Genomic DNA, 12,295 nt, shown 5'->3' on the forward strand with positions numbered 1-12,295 from the left:
TGCGCTCCCTCCCCCTCTCTCGCTCTCCCTCCCCCCTCTCTCGCTCTCCTCCCGTCTCCCTCTCCCATCTCAAGCCACCCAAGGAGCAGCGTTTGTCTGCCCTTTGATTATCGCGGAGCTGCTGCTGCTGCTGTTGTCCTCCTAGCGCCCTGGAGAGCCCCGCTGCGCCTTGGCGGTGCGCCGAAGCGATAAGGGAGGCGCGGCCGCTTCCACGCTCTGTTTAAAGCAGCTGTACAGACAGCTTGGGTTTCACATCGATTTCTTTTGACTCCCCCCTCTCTCTCTTTCTCGTCGCTTCTCCGACCAATCGGCTCCGATCCGAGCTGTCCGCCGCCGCTCATCCCCGCAGGGCCACGCCGCCGCCCGCTGTCGGCATCGCTCAGCACCACGCGGCGCAGGAAACGCGGTAATTTACGCAGCAGCAGCAGCAGCGGTAGCGGCAGCAGCCAAACCTCCACCACCCCCCACGAGAAACAACAGCTGATTTATTTATTATGGAGAGAGCGCGACGGCTCCTCCGCGGAGAGAGGAACCCCGGCTGATCCGTCTCGCTGCGAGGAGAGAAGATCGTGGAGAGAGCGAGAGAGGGAGAGGGAGCGAGTGAAGGGGATGGGAGCTGTGGCACCAGAGATGAGCGCCGCGCTTTGCGGGCGAGAGTCGCGCAGCGGCGCGGAGCGTCTCGCCACGAAGCCGACCTAAGCGCCCGGGGGAGCGAGTAGCGGACGGGCACGACCCCCACCACCCCCCCCCAACCCCGTGCGTGCCCAGTGGAGGCGCCGCCGCCGCCTGTGCCGAACCGAGAAGCCACCACCCCCCCCACCCTCACCCCCGAGGGATTGGGGGATCGGAGAGATTGAGAGCCGAGGCGGCCGGGCTGCGTCTCAGCCGCAGGGCGTCGCTTCCCTCCATCGCAGTAGTCGTGGAGAGTGCACCGAGTTGAGACACGGAGCCGTGGATTTTACAGTCGCGAGGGCCGCCGCCGCCGTGGTCGTCGTCGTCGTCGTGTCCCCGGCTGACGACTCAAGGTCAGTTGCCGCCGCTCGTGCGGGAGAGAGCGACGCGTGGCCACAGCGAGGCGGTGGCGGCGGGGGGAGAGGCCTCGTGGAGTTGGCGGCCACACTCGTGTGGTGCTGCGGCGACAAAGTGTGCGCGTGTGTGTCAGTGTGCGTGTGTCAGTGTGCGTGTGTCAGTGTGCGCGTGTCAGTGTGTGTGTCCGTGTGTGTGTGTCAGTGTGCGTGTGCGTCAGTGTGTGTGTGTCAGTGTGCGTGTGTAAGTGTGTGTGTGTAAGTGTGTGTCAGTGTGTGCGTGTCGGTGTAAGTGTGTGTCGGTGTGTGTGTGTGTGTGTCGGTGTGTGTGTCAGTGTGCGTGTGTCAGTGTGCGTGTGTCAGTGTGCGTGTGTCAGTGTGCGTGTGTCAGTGTAAGTGTGTGTAAGTGTGTGTCAGTGTGTGGGGAGCGACAGTGTAGCGGTTAGCGCGCTGCGCTATGAGCCCGACGACACGGGTTCGATTCCCGCTCACGGCCAACACCCAGTGACGATTATCTGAACCGGTCCTGGGCCTCCCCTCGGTCGACTCAGCCTCAAATTAGTACCTGGTACGGTGTGTAAACATCGCCACTGGGGAGACAAAGGCGGTCGGGCGTGGTGCTGGCCACCCACCCCTCGTGTACCGTTCCGGCCTTCATAGGTGCTCGCTAAAAGCACTTGCCCCTACAGTCTTGTTAAGGCTATACGGGGGATATTTGCCTTATCTTTGTGTCAGTGTGTGTGTGTCAGTGTGTGTGTACTGCACTCACCACCCTCCTGCAGGGCTACCAGAGTGGTGAGCACTCGAATGGTGGGGGGGGGGGGGTCGCGATATCGGTGAGCATTCTGGGGTGGTGAGCGCTGTAGTGGTGAGTGTTGTAGTGGTGACAGTGGTGAGTGTTGTGGTGGTGAGTGTTGTAGTGGTGGTGAGTGTTGTAGTGGTGAGTGCTGTAGTGGTGAGCATTCTAGGGTGGTGAGCGCTGTAGTGGTGAGTGTTGTGGTGGTGAGTGTAGTGGTGGTGAGTGTAGTGGTGGTAAGTGTTGTGGTGGTGAGCTTTCTAGGGTGGTGAGTGTAGTGGTGGTGAGTGTTGTGAGTGCTGTGGTGGTGAGTCTAGTGGTGGTCAGTGTTGTGAGTGCTGTGGTGGTGAGTGGTGTAGTGGTGGTGAGTGTTGTAGTGGTGGTGAGTGTAGTGGTGGTGAGTGTGGTGGTGAGTGTTGTGGTGGTGAGTGGTGTAGTGGTGGTGGGCGCCTTGTGCAGCAGCTCCTGTAAACGTGAACACGCGTGTCTCCACACGACACGTGTAACACGGCACGTGTCACACGGCATGTGTTACACCTTAGTTGTGTCTTGTCTGTGTGCACGGCACGTGTCACACGGCATGTGTCACGGCACGTGTTACACCTATGTTGTGTCTTGTCTGTGTGCACGGCACGGTACACGTGCCGTGCTGGGTGTGAGATATGTTTGTCTCAAGTCAACTCTTATCTGTTGAACCATGATTAATGAATGCACGGTTTAATTGCAGTACTACTATAAGTTACTCGCTGCGCTAGGATGCAATACTATTACCAATAATTTATCAAAACATTACAATGAATTAGGTCGTAAATTGCGATTGTGGTCGCCTGTGAATGTGCAGAATGTGTCTGTGTGAGTAGCGTAGTGAATAGGGGTTACCCAAAAACAACAGACACTGTACTGCTGTACACGTGGGGTGGTGTGTGAGAGAGTGGGGTGGCGTGGGGGTGTGATTAGTGTGTGTGTGAGAGAGTGGGGTGGTGTGTGTGGTGTGTGTGTGAGAGAGTGGGGTGGTGTGTGTGGTGTGTGTGTGAGTGGTGTGTGTGACTGGTGTGTGTGTGTGTGAGAGAGTGGGGTGGTGTGTGTGTGTGTGTGAGTGGTGTGTGTGAGAGAGTGGGGTGGTGTGTGTGAGTGGTGTGTGTGAGCGAGAGTGGTGTGTGTGTGAGAGAGTGGGGTGCTGTGTGTGAGTGGTGTGTGTATTAGTGGTGTGTGTATTAGTGGAGTGTGTGTGTGGGATGGAGTCTTTTCGAGTGAGGTGGTGTATGTAAGATTAGGGTGGTGTGTGTATGAGTGGTGTGTGTGTGAGAGTGGGATGGTGTGTGTGTGAGTGGTGTGTGTGAGAGTGGTGTGTGTGAGTGGTGTGTGTATGAGTGGTGTGTGTATGTGTGTGAGAGTGGGGTGGTGTATGTGTGTGAGAGTGGGGTGGTGTGTGTGTGTGTGTGTGAGAGTGGGGTGGTGTGTGTGTGTGAGAGTGGGGGTGTGTGTGTGTGTGAGTGGTGTGTGTGGGAGTGGGGGTGTGTGCGTGTGAGAGTGGGGTGGTGTGTGTGAGAGTGGGGTGGTGTGTGTGTGAGTGGGATGGTGTCTCTGTTCGAGTGGGGTGGTGTGTAAGAGTGGGATGGGGTGCTGTGTGTGATAGTGGTGGTATCCGTGTGTACACGCGCACGTCAACCGCATGCAGTCCACACGTTAACTACCACGTGTGAACGTTAATGGAACTCCCAATGCAGCCACTCATTTCCGCGTGTATCCTCGGAGTGGTGTTGAGACGTGGCGAGCGTGCATCAACTGCGCGACGGTTGTGCTTTGTGTGTGTGTGCCACTGCTGGTGATGGTGGTTGGTGGTGCTGTTTATTGTAGTTCGTGCTGTCAAAGTCCGATGATGATAGCGAGAGGTCGATCCCAGCTTGGTTGAGTGCCGGTCAACACGTGGGGTTGACTTTTTGGTAACACAGTTGGCTGCTCAGCTCAGGCCCAAAATGTCAAAGCGGCCAGATGCAGACAGCACGACTATTCAAAGCTGGTGACAGATAAGAGTTTCACGTGTTTCTTGAGATGAGAAAAACGATTAAACGAGAACGATAGGAGAGAATTGTGAAGTGGAGCAGTTCAAGGAAAATGCAGAACGAGATGTGTCGTGATATGCAGTGTGGTGAGTGGGCGAGTGAGTGTGTTGTTGTGATCTGCAGTGTGGTGAGTGGGCGAGTGAGTGTGTTGTTGTGATCTGCAGTGTGGTGAGTGGGCGAGTGAGTGTGTTGTTGTGACCTGCAGTGTGGTGAGTGAGTGGGTGAGTTGGTGTGACCTGCAGTGTGGTGAGTGAGTGTGTTGGTGTGACCTGCAGTGTGGTGAGTGAGTAAGTTGTTGTGACCTGCAGTGTGGTGAGTGAGTGAGTTGTTGTGACCTGCAGTGTAGTGAGTAGGTGTGTTGTTGTGACCTGCAGTGTGGTGAGTGAGTTGTTGTGACCTGCAGTGTAGTAAGTAGGTGTGTTGTTGTGACCTGCAGTGTGGTGAGTAAGTGTGTTGTTGTGACCTGCAGTGTGGTGAGTGAGTGTGTTGTAGTAACCTGCAGTGTGGTGAGTTAGTGAGTGTGTTGTTGTGACCTGCGGTGTGGTGAGTGAGTGTGTTGTCGTGACCTGCAGTGTGGTGAGTGAGTGTGTTGTTGTGATCTGCACCGTGGTGAGTGAGTTGTTGTGACCTGCAGTGTGGTGTGGATGAGACGAAACAGTCAGTATCTGGTCGACCGAACTCTCAACATGGGTGGAGGAATCAACGAGTGAAGTTCACGGGGACAGTGACCGTGGCAGTAGCGATAGAACGGTGACAAGAAGGCGACTGGCCGCCAGTGAGAGAGAGCGAGAGAGCGAGTGGCCGGAGTGAATCTGTGAGCGCCGGATGATTGCGATCGTGACCATGGCCGTGGCCTACGTGTGTAGCGTGAGGACCACGGGACGCAGGGCCTTGCGGTTCTTCTCGTGGTGGTTTCTGTCGTGCGCCGTTAGCCTCACGGGTCATCCCCGCCGCTAGGCGAGCCGGGGACACCTCGGGCCAGGCCCGGCGTGCGCGAGAGAAGCGTTCGTCGGTGGCGCAGCGGAGGGGTTTATTGTTGGTGTCGGTGATTGCTGTTCACTTGCTGTTGGTGGTCGTGATTGACTGCGTGTGTAGTTGACTTGGCGTTTGTGGTTGTGTTTTTTTGTCGTGGTTGTGTTTTTGTCATGTAGTTTGTGGTGATTTGTGGCTCCATTGTCGGTGGTTTAAATGTGTCTCTATGGTTGTGCTGGTATTAGTGTTTGCGTTGGTGGTTGAGTTTGTGTTGGTGCTCTGCAGAGCCAGAAACAGAGGGCTTCACTGGGATGCAACTGGTGCCTTGTTGTGTCTTGGGTCAGGGACGCACGTCCATAAACTAAAGCCATTCCATTCTATTCTCGCGTACGGCAGCACTATGTCCAGGAGCTAAATGCCAGGGTCATGGTCACCTCGCCACGATGAGAGGGCTTCGGGAGAGTTTATAAAGTTTATCGATTTTTCTGCTGGAGGAGCGCAGACTACAGTGTTTACTATATGGTACATAGTTTGGGTGGCACGGTCACAGTGGCACTCCTGTGGCTTGTCTTGAATTTTACATTCATGAAGGAGGGATGTGCGTATTGGCCTGTTGATGTTCTGATGCCGTTAATGTACACCAGTGTCTTTGAGGAGGAACATCGTACCTCCGATTAGCGCGGACGGCTACGTACGGTACGAAAGAAGTCCAACACACACGCATACGAACACGTGAAATCCAGGAGGTGCGATTTGTGGGGCTCAAATGGAGGAGTTTATTCTGGACGTCTGCATTGTACCACTCGGTCCGCCGGCGTTCTTCCGGAGATTCTGGGATGGCGACAGCGGCACGATTCCAGAGGGTGGTGAGGGACTTGAGTCCGGGGCGAGGGACAGTGTTGAGGTCTTGGTTGATGGGTCGGCGGTTGTCGTTGGCAAAAAGACGTGTCCATTACCTTTGCAGTTTTCTGTTGCTAACTTAAAGCCACGAGCTGAACGGAAGCCTCGAGCCCTCTACGCAGTTGCGTGGCGCTCACGGCCGCACGAGCGCCACACGTGCATCTCGTGCCGGCCCTGTGAATGTGCTGCAGGCTCGTCCCACGAAGGAGGAGGAGACGCCTCGGGCTCCTGCGTGTATTGACTGCGGCTGAGATCCACGGGGGGGGGGGTGTGGGGGGAAGGCCAAGGGAGGGAGGGAGCGGGGGGCTGGGAAAGCAAAGAAAGGAGCTGGAGGTTTTTTTGCCGGGGGGTATAAAAGCAGCGATGAAAGGCTTTGCAAAGAGGATGAAGGGGAGGGCGTCTGTGTGCTCTCTGCCTCAGTGCTTGCCTGAGCCAGCATGGCATTGATTGTGAAAGTGTGGGCCAGGAGATTGATCCCCCGATCAATGGCAGTATTCTCTGCGAGCAGTGATTTTACATTCGGCCTCCCCGTGCTCGGAATGCAGATGGTCGCGCGGGAGTTATTTCCCCCTCCCCGCCCGCGCGTCGGTCACCGCCCACGCCTCCCTCTCCTTTATCTCCGCCGGTTGCCCCCGGTTGCCCCGGTGACCTCCCCCGGGGCCCTGACAGCCCGTGCCAAGCACCTGGCCGATGTTGAGCAATAGCCGCGTGAAGCGCCGCCGCTGCCGCCGCGGCGCGTTTGAACCGGGGCCGATTTGCGCGTTGCCATCAGCCAGCCCGAGAGAGGAGGCCCGCGCAGCCTCCACGGGCGGGGGGGTACGTCCGGCGAGAGGCGGAGTGGGCGGGAGGGGAGGAGGAGGGAGGCGAGTGGGACCCGCGGGTTTACGGTGTTTCCGGAAACGCTGGAGTTTGGAGCAGTGCAAAGAGCGTGACGGCGCTCACCTGTGAACCTGAGCTCGCACCCACCCACCCACACACGCACGCACCCACACACGCACGCACCGATGGGTGCGGAGAACCTCGCGAGCGGCTGGACTTTCCGCGTCTGTGGTGGCTCCTCGTTCATTTGTGGGTTGCGACGCTCCCAGAGGAACGGTACGTGTGCATGGGCGAGCGCGTTCAGTCCGTTGCGCTCGCAAGCCTCCGGTGTTCGTGTTGTGCCGCCGTGCGACGACCGCGACGCGACGCGGGCGATGGCGTGACGGTGGCGCCATGGCGGGCCCCTTCTGCCGGGCGTGCGGGGCTCCGCCGGCCGTGCCTCGGCCTTGCGGATTTAGCGCTGACGTCGCGCGGAATGCGCCTGCCGGAGTGGGAAGCCCGAGCCGAGGCGCCGAACAGGGCGGCTTTAGCGAGGCGCGGCGCGGCGCCGCGTCCGTACGCGCCCGTGCCGATTGCGGTGTCGCAATAACTGCAGGAGACGGCTCCTTTGGGTCGATGTCACCGCTTCTATTTAACCGCGAGGACAGATGAGGGCAGAGGCCTTCCCGGGGTCATAGCGGCCGTGCCCTCCACCCCCCCAACGAGAGCGGAGGAAACAATGGCTTGTTCTGTCGTTGCCGCGCTGCGTTCGCCGCTAATGACCCACGCTCCCGCCAGCGCTCGCCTGGAGCGACGCGGGAGCTTTCATTATGGGAGCGAGCGAGCGAGATGGTGCTCGGGGCCACCGCGTTAAGAGCCGCCCTTTCGCTCAACGGGGGAGCAAGCGTTCACGCTGCGTGTGCGCCGCACACACACGGCCGTATTTACGCAATACAGTGCGTGACACGAGCACTTCTCATTAGTGTGCCACTTTTCAAATTCCTTGGGATAAAAAAATGCACGCATTAATAGCTTCTTGCCTGCTGGCTGTTTTTCAAGCAAATAATTCGTTGCAAAAAATAATATTTTCAAGTTTATTTTGTTCGGCCGGTCGGAGAGTTCGAGAGACCAGGGTCGTCTCATTTGCAAGAGTGACTGACCTGGCCCCACGAAATCTACTCGACTGTGTAATAGCGTTTAAAAAAAAAAGAAAATCTCACTTGTTTATGAATCCAGCCGCCCATCCCAGTTTACGTCGCGTAAATTCTGCAAAAATGTCTGCCTCTAAATCCGCGCGAGCGAGTCCACCGTGAGCCCTGGAGGGCATGACAGCTCAAATCCCAAGATTGGTTCTCCCCGCGCCGCACCGCCGATAAGCCCCGCAAACAAAAGAGGGGGCCCTTATCGGCCGTCCTGCCTGCCGCGCAGATAACCCCGGGGCGATCTCCTGTTTTGCCTGTCGTGACACTGATACCGCGCGCGTCACGTGGCCGCTCCCTCCCCCTCCTCGGCGAGCGAGGCCCCACGTGGACCCTGGGAGATGGCGAAGCTCGTCGCACGTAGAAACAAGCGCCGCGAGCGCTGCAGCCCGGCTCGCTGAGTTGCAGGGGGACGCTTCGTGTGGCCAGTGGAATTGAAAGAGAGCTTTGATCGGACACTTGCCCATCTCTGTCGAGGTGAGGGAAACGAGAAATACCAGTTGTCTGGATTGTCAGAGTGATGTTTACGCTGAGCCCTGGCTACGTGAGCCCAGCCGGTCCGTACAGCCGTGGATTACGCTCCGTGGCGTGCAGCGCTCGGTGCGTTAATTTGCTAAGTAATGCTTTACAGGGCGACTGGCGCACACATCCGTGCCGTGTGTGCGAATGTGTTTTGACAATTGAGGCCTTCGCATCACGTGCACACGAAGCCCGCTGCGACGTAATCCCCGTACAAAGCAGGTGTTTGTTTTAGCAGTTTACAAATGTAAATTGCTTATTTTCGTATCGCAAGCGAGTCTTGTGTTCGAGCCAGGGTTAAAATTACCCACTGGAAAATGCCACTGAGCCCGCGGTGTTGAGTTCAGCGATATTTCACGTGCTGCATCTGCGCAGCCAGCGTGCTGCTGAAAGTCATCCCGCGGCTGCAAATGAAAGCGATCGCGTAAACAGACACGTGCGAAAATAACGGTGTCAAATTGTGATGCGTAGACATTGTCACACTTATTTATGCACCGACTAATAAACGGCGCCCGAGAAAACTTTAAATTGAAGCCGGCTTAATTGCAAAGCAATACGCGGTGGCGGCGGTATGTGTTTCCGTGAGATGTAATGGAGAGGTGCGGGGGGCGCTGCTGACTCGGCTACCCCGAGTACCAGGGGGGCACCCGGTGGTGACACTGCGGGGTGCGTGGGAGTCAGGCCAGCGACGGTGTGAAAATGCGAGGCTCTGGCAACAGGTCAGCTAGCACCTGCTGCACGTGCCACCGGGCCACCGGGCCTCCGGCGGCACAGCCGAAGCAGGCGTGCGACGGCAACCGCTCACTTGAGCAGATCGTCTCCACTGCTTAAGAAGCCCTCGTGCCGCACCGGCGTTTGAACTTATCGACGTTGTTCAACCTTTTGAGTTGTTTGCGAACATTGTGAAACGCCGGCGTGGCGTCTGCGTGCCATGCCGCGCCTGAGTGGAACTCTTGTGGCTCACCGGAGAGAGAGAGAGAAATCCCTGTCAGGTGATCTCTTCCTCGAAGCCACGCATGCCGGCTTAGGCCAAGGGAATCCGAGCCGCCGTAGGTGACGTGGATTAGGATTAGACACCAGAGCCGGCTTGCGACGGGACGTGCGAGCGAATGAGGGTTACCCGGGGCCGCCACCTTTCACCCTGTAATGTTGGGTTACTTAATCACCGCGTATCACGTTTACGTGCTCCTAGGCCCACAATCGGAGCTCTAATCTCCAGAGACACACTTGCATTGTTAATTGTGCCGTTGAAAACGGATAGCTCGCAGACATCGCCCGGTTTTCCAGGCCACTCCGACCACGCCGCTGCCCCCGTTGCGTTTGGCCGCTCTTCGCTTCATCGGCCGTGGCTCTGGCGCGGGAATTCCAAACCGCATCCCCCTCCGCGCGTAGCCCCCGCCGCATTCCGGCTGTCGACTCGCGTTAGAGCCCTTCCCCAACAGCTCCTTCCTTCCTCCCCCACCTGCGAGGCACGGCCGGCGCGCCTTGCCCCCCCCCCTCGCGGTGCCACCACCGCCGCCCCTCCCCGCCGAGCCTCGCGCGCCAGCTGCACGGGCCGCATTACGCGGCTCCAATCCATCACCGCGCTGCCGGCAGACTAATTGCGTCCCTGGGAGGTTATTTGTAAGGAAAATGCAGTTGTTAGTACGGTCTCCCGGGAGCCGCCGCGCCGTCCGCGCTCCGTGCCGCCCGCCCCAGCCCACCCCGCGTCACACTAAGACAAATAGACGTTTTTATTTTCCGTTCTCCGCCAGGACGTTTTTGCCGAAACGCCGCCCGTGCAACTAACGTCATTTGCATTGATTTGAGGCTCTCTCCATCTCTTGTGGGGCTGCGCAGGCACGCACGCACAGGAAACCCAATTCCGCCGAAGGATTAGTTGATTCGCTGCCCTCCAAACCATTTTAAAGATTACGAATCGTGCTCGGTGCATTAAAAAAATTAAGCCGCCTTTTTAAAGTAGCTTCTTATAAAAATCATGCCGCTAGAAGCATGGATGTTGTCATTTGGTGGCCTGTTGCCAACTGAGCATTAGAATTTGAAATATTCGAGTTCGTAATCGCACGTCTTGTACGCAGGAGCAATGCGGTGGAGCAAATCCACACTGCGACGATTACCACCAAAAACCTGCCTGTCCATTTGGAAGAGGGTATGTCACCTGTCTGGGTTTGAACGCGTATCGTCCGGGTATTGCCATCTGCGTTCAGGTGGCAGGAATTGATTTTTGCCAAGATCTGGTACCGGTTTTGTGTTGGACTTTATCTCGATACATTGCGCAGATTTGATGGCCTAGGCCGACTGAGAAACAAGTCCCGGTTTGTTTACAGTGGAAAAGGTTGGCGACCCTATTTGGGGAGCAAGGCTGTGATGATGGGGAGGGTAACGCCGAGGCCACCATCATCCCTCCGTGGTGCTACGGAGCGTTTTTGTCGAGAGCTCTGTCTCCCGAGCGGGCACCGCGTGGCGCGTCCCGTGGCAGGGCCCCCACCGTGGGGCGTGACACCGTAATGGGCTCCATTTATTCAGCTGTCAGGCGCAGCATGCGGCGCGGACCGCACCACCACCCGCACCACGGGCCGCACCATGGCGGACAGTCGGGAGCGGGGTACAATACGTACGGCGCGGCACAGGACACCACGCGATACAGGGTACCACATGATACAGGGCACCACGCGATACAGGGCACCACACGATACAGGGTACCACGTGATTCAGGGCACCACGTGATACAGGGTACCACGTGATTCAGGGCACCACGTGATACAGGGTACCACGTGATTCAGGGCACCACGTGATACAGGGTGACCACGTGATACAGGGTACCACGTGATACAGGGTACCACGTGATACAGGGCACCACGTGATACAGGGTACCACACGTGATACAGGGCACCACGCAGTGTGTGTCTAGTGGCCCATGAGGGGCAGAGGGACTCTGTCTGCAGGCAGATCACAGCTCGTTAACACGATTACTCCGAGTGTTTAAACGAGTTGTTTTATATTTAGCGCTGCATGAACATTAGCGCGTTATTATAAACGAGGGAAGGTTTGATGGAATTGTTTCATCAGGCGTAGCGGCTCTCTTCCAGGATGTGCGTCTTGCTGTTTTGCATTAAGTGTCCAAGGAAGACACTGGATTGATTTATTTTTTTACTTACACAGTTTGCTGAGCACAGCCCAATAAGGCCCAACACCATCAAGCGGCCAGAAACAAACAGCACAATCAAAGTTGCAACAGATAAAGAGTTAGCGCGTTGCTTGAGTTGAGCGAGATTTGTGTGAGAGGCTTGGGGAAGGGAACGATGAGAGAGTGGGAATCCCACGGTGGAGCGGTGCGAGGGGAGAAGCAGGCAGAGAAGCGTTCAGGCCTGCAGTGTGGCGAGTGAGCGGGTGAGCGGGTGGTGCGGTGAGCCAGTAGGTTGTTGTGAGCTGCAGTGGCGGTGGTGGTTACATGCAGTGTGGATGAGGCGTGGTTGAAGGAATCAATGAGTGAGATTTACGGCAACCGTAAGCATCGCAGTAGTTGTATAAGAGTGATAAGGAGGCAACAGAGACCGGCTGTGAGTGAGTGACTGGAGTGATTGTAATGTAGGGATTTTTGCCGCGCAATGCTGCGTTGCACGCGGTCGAAATGCACAGCGCTGATCGCTGTGACCTGTGACCTGTGCTCCCAGCCTCCGCGTGGCATCTCGTCCTCTGGACCGAGCGGGCATGCTGGGCACTGCATCACACAGGGGCTGAAGGTGGCCCATGTAACACGCGGGCAGAGAAGGACATGGACCGTTGGCCCCGGGACAGCCCTGAAAACCAGGTCCAGTGTCCTTTAAAATGTTGAAGGAAACAGGCCTTTGTCGTCCTTCACCCGCACCTTCAATTAGCACGGTTGGCAACGTACGGTGTGGTGCGAAAGAAGTTTAACATACAATATAGCCACTGGCATCGTGGAGGACGAGTAACTAAATAAATAAATGTTACACGTCCTACTCTTAATTCAGTCTCAGTTTTTGCGTTGAACGAGGACCC

At 57.0% G+C, this 12,295-nt stretch overlaps 1 protein-coding gene across 16 annotated transcripts in view; it reads left to right on the forward strand.

Annotated features, from left to right (window-relative positions):
* AUTS2 (activator of transcription and developmental regulator AUTS2) overlaps positions 1-12,295 on the forward strand; it is a 259,132-nt gene that overhangs the window by 206,129 nt on the left and 40,708 nt on the right. The gene's annotated exons all lie outside the window — the stretch shown is intronic.

Source organism: Lampetra fluviatilis, chromosome 37, assembly GCF_964198595.1.
Source record: "Lampetra fluviatilis chromosome 37, kcLamFluv1.1, whole genome shotgun sequence".
Lineage (NCBI taxonomy): Eukaryota > Metazoa > Chordata > Hyperoartia > Petromyzontiformes > Petromyzontidae > Lampetra > Lampetra fluviatilis.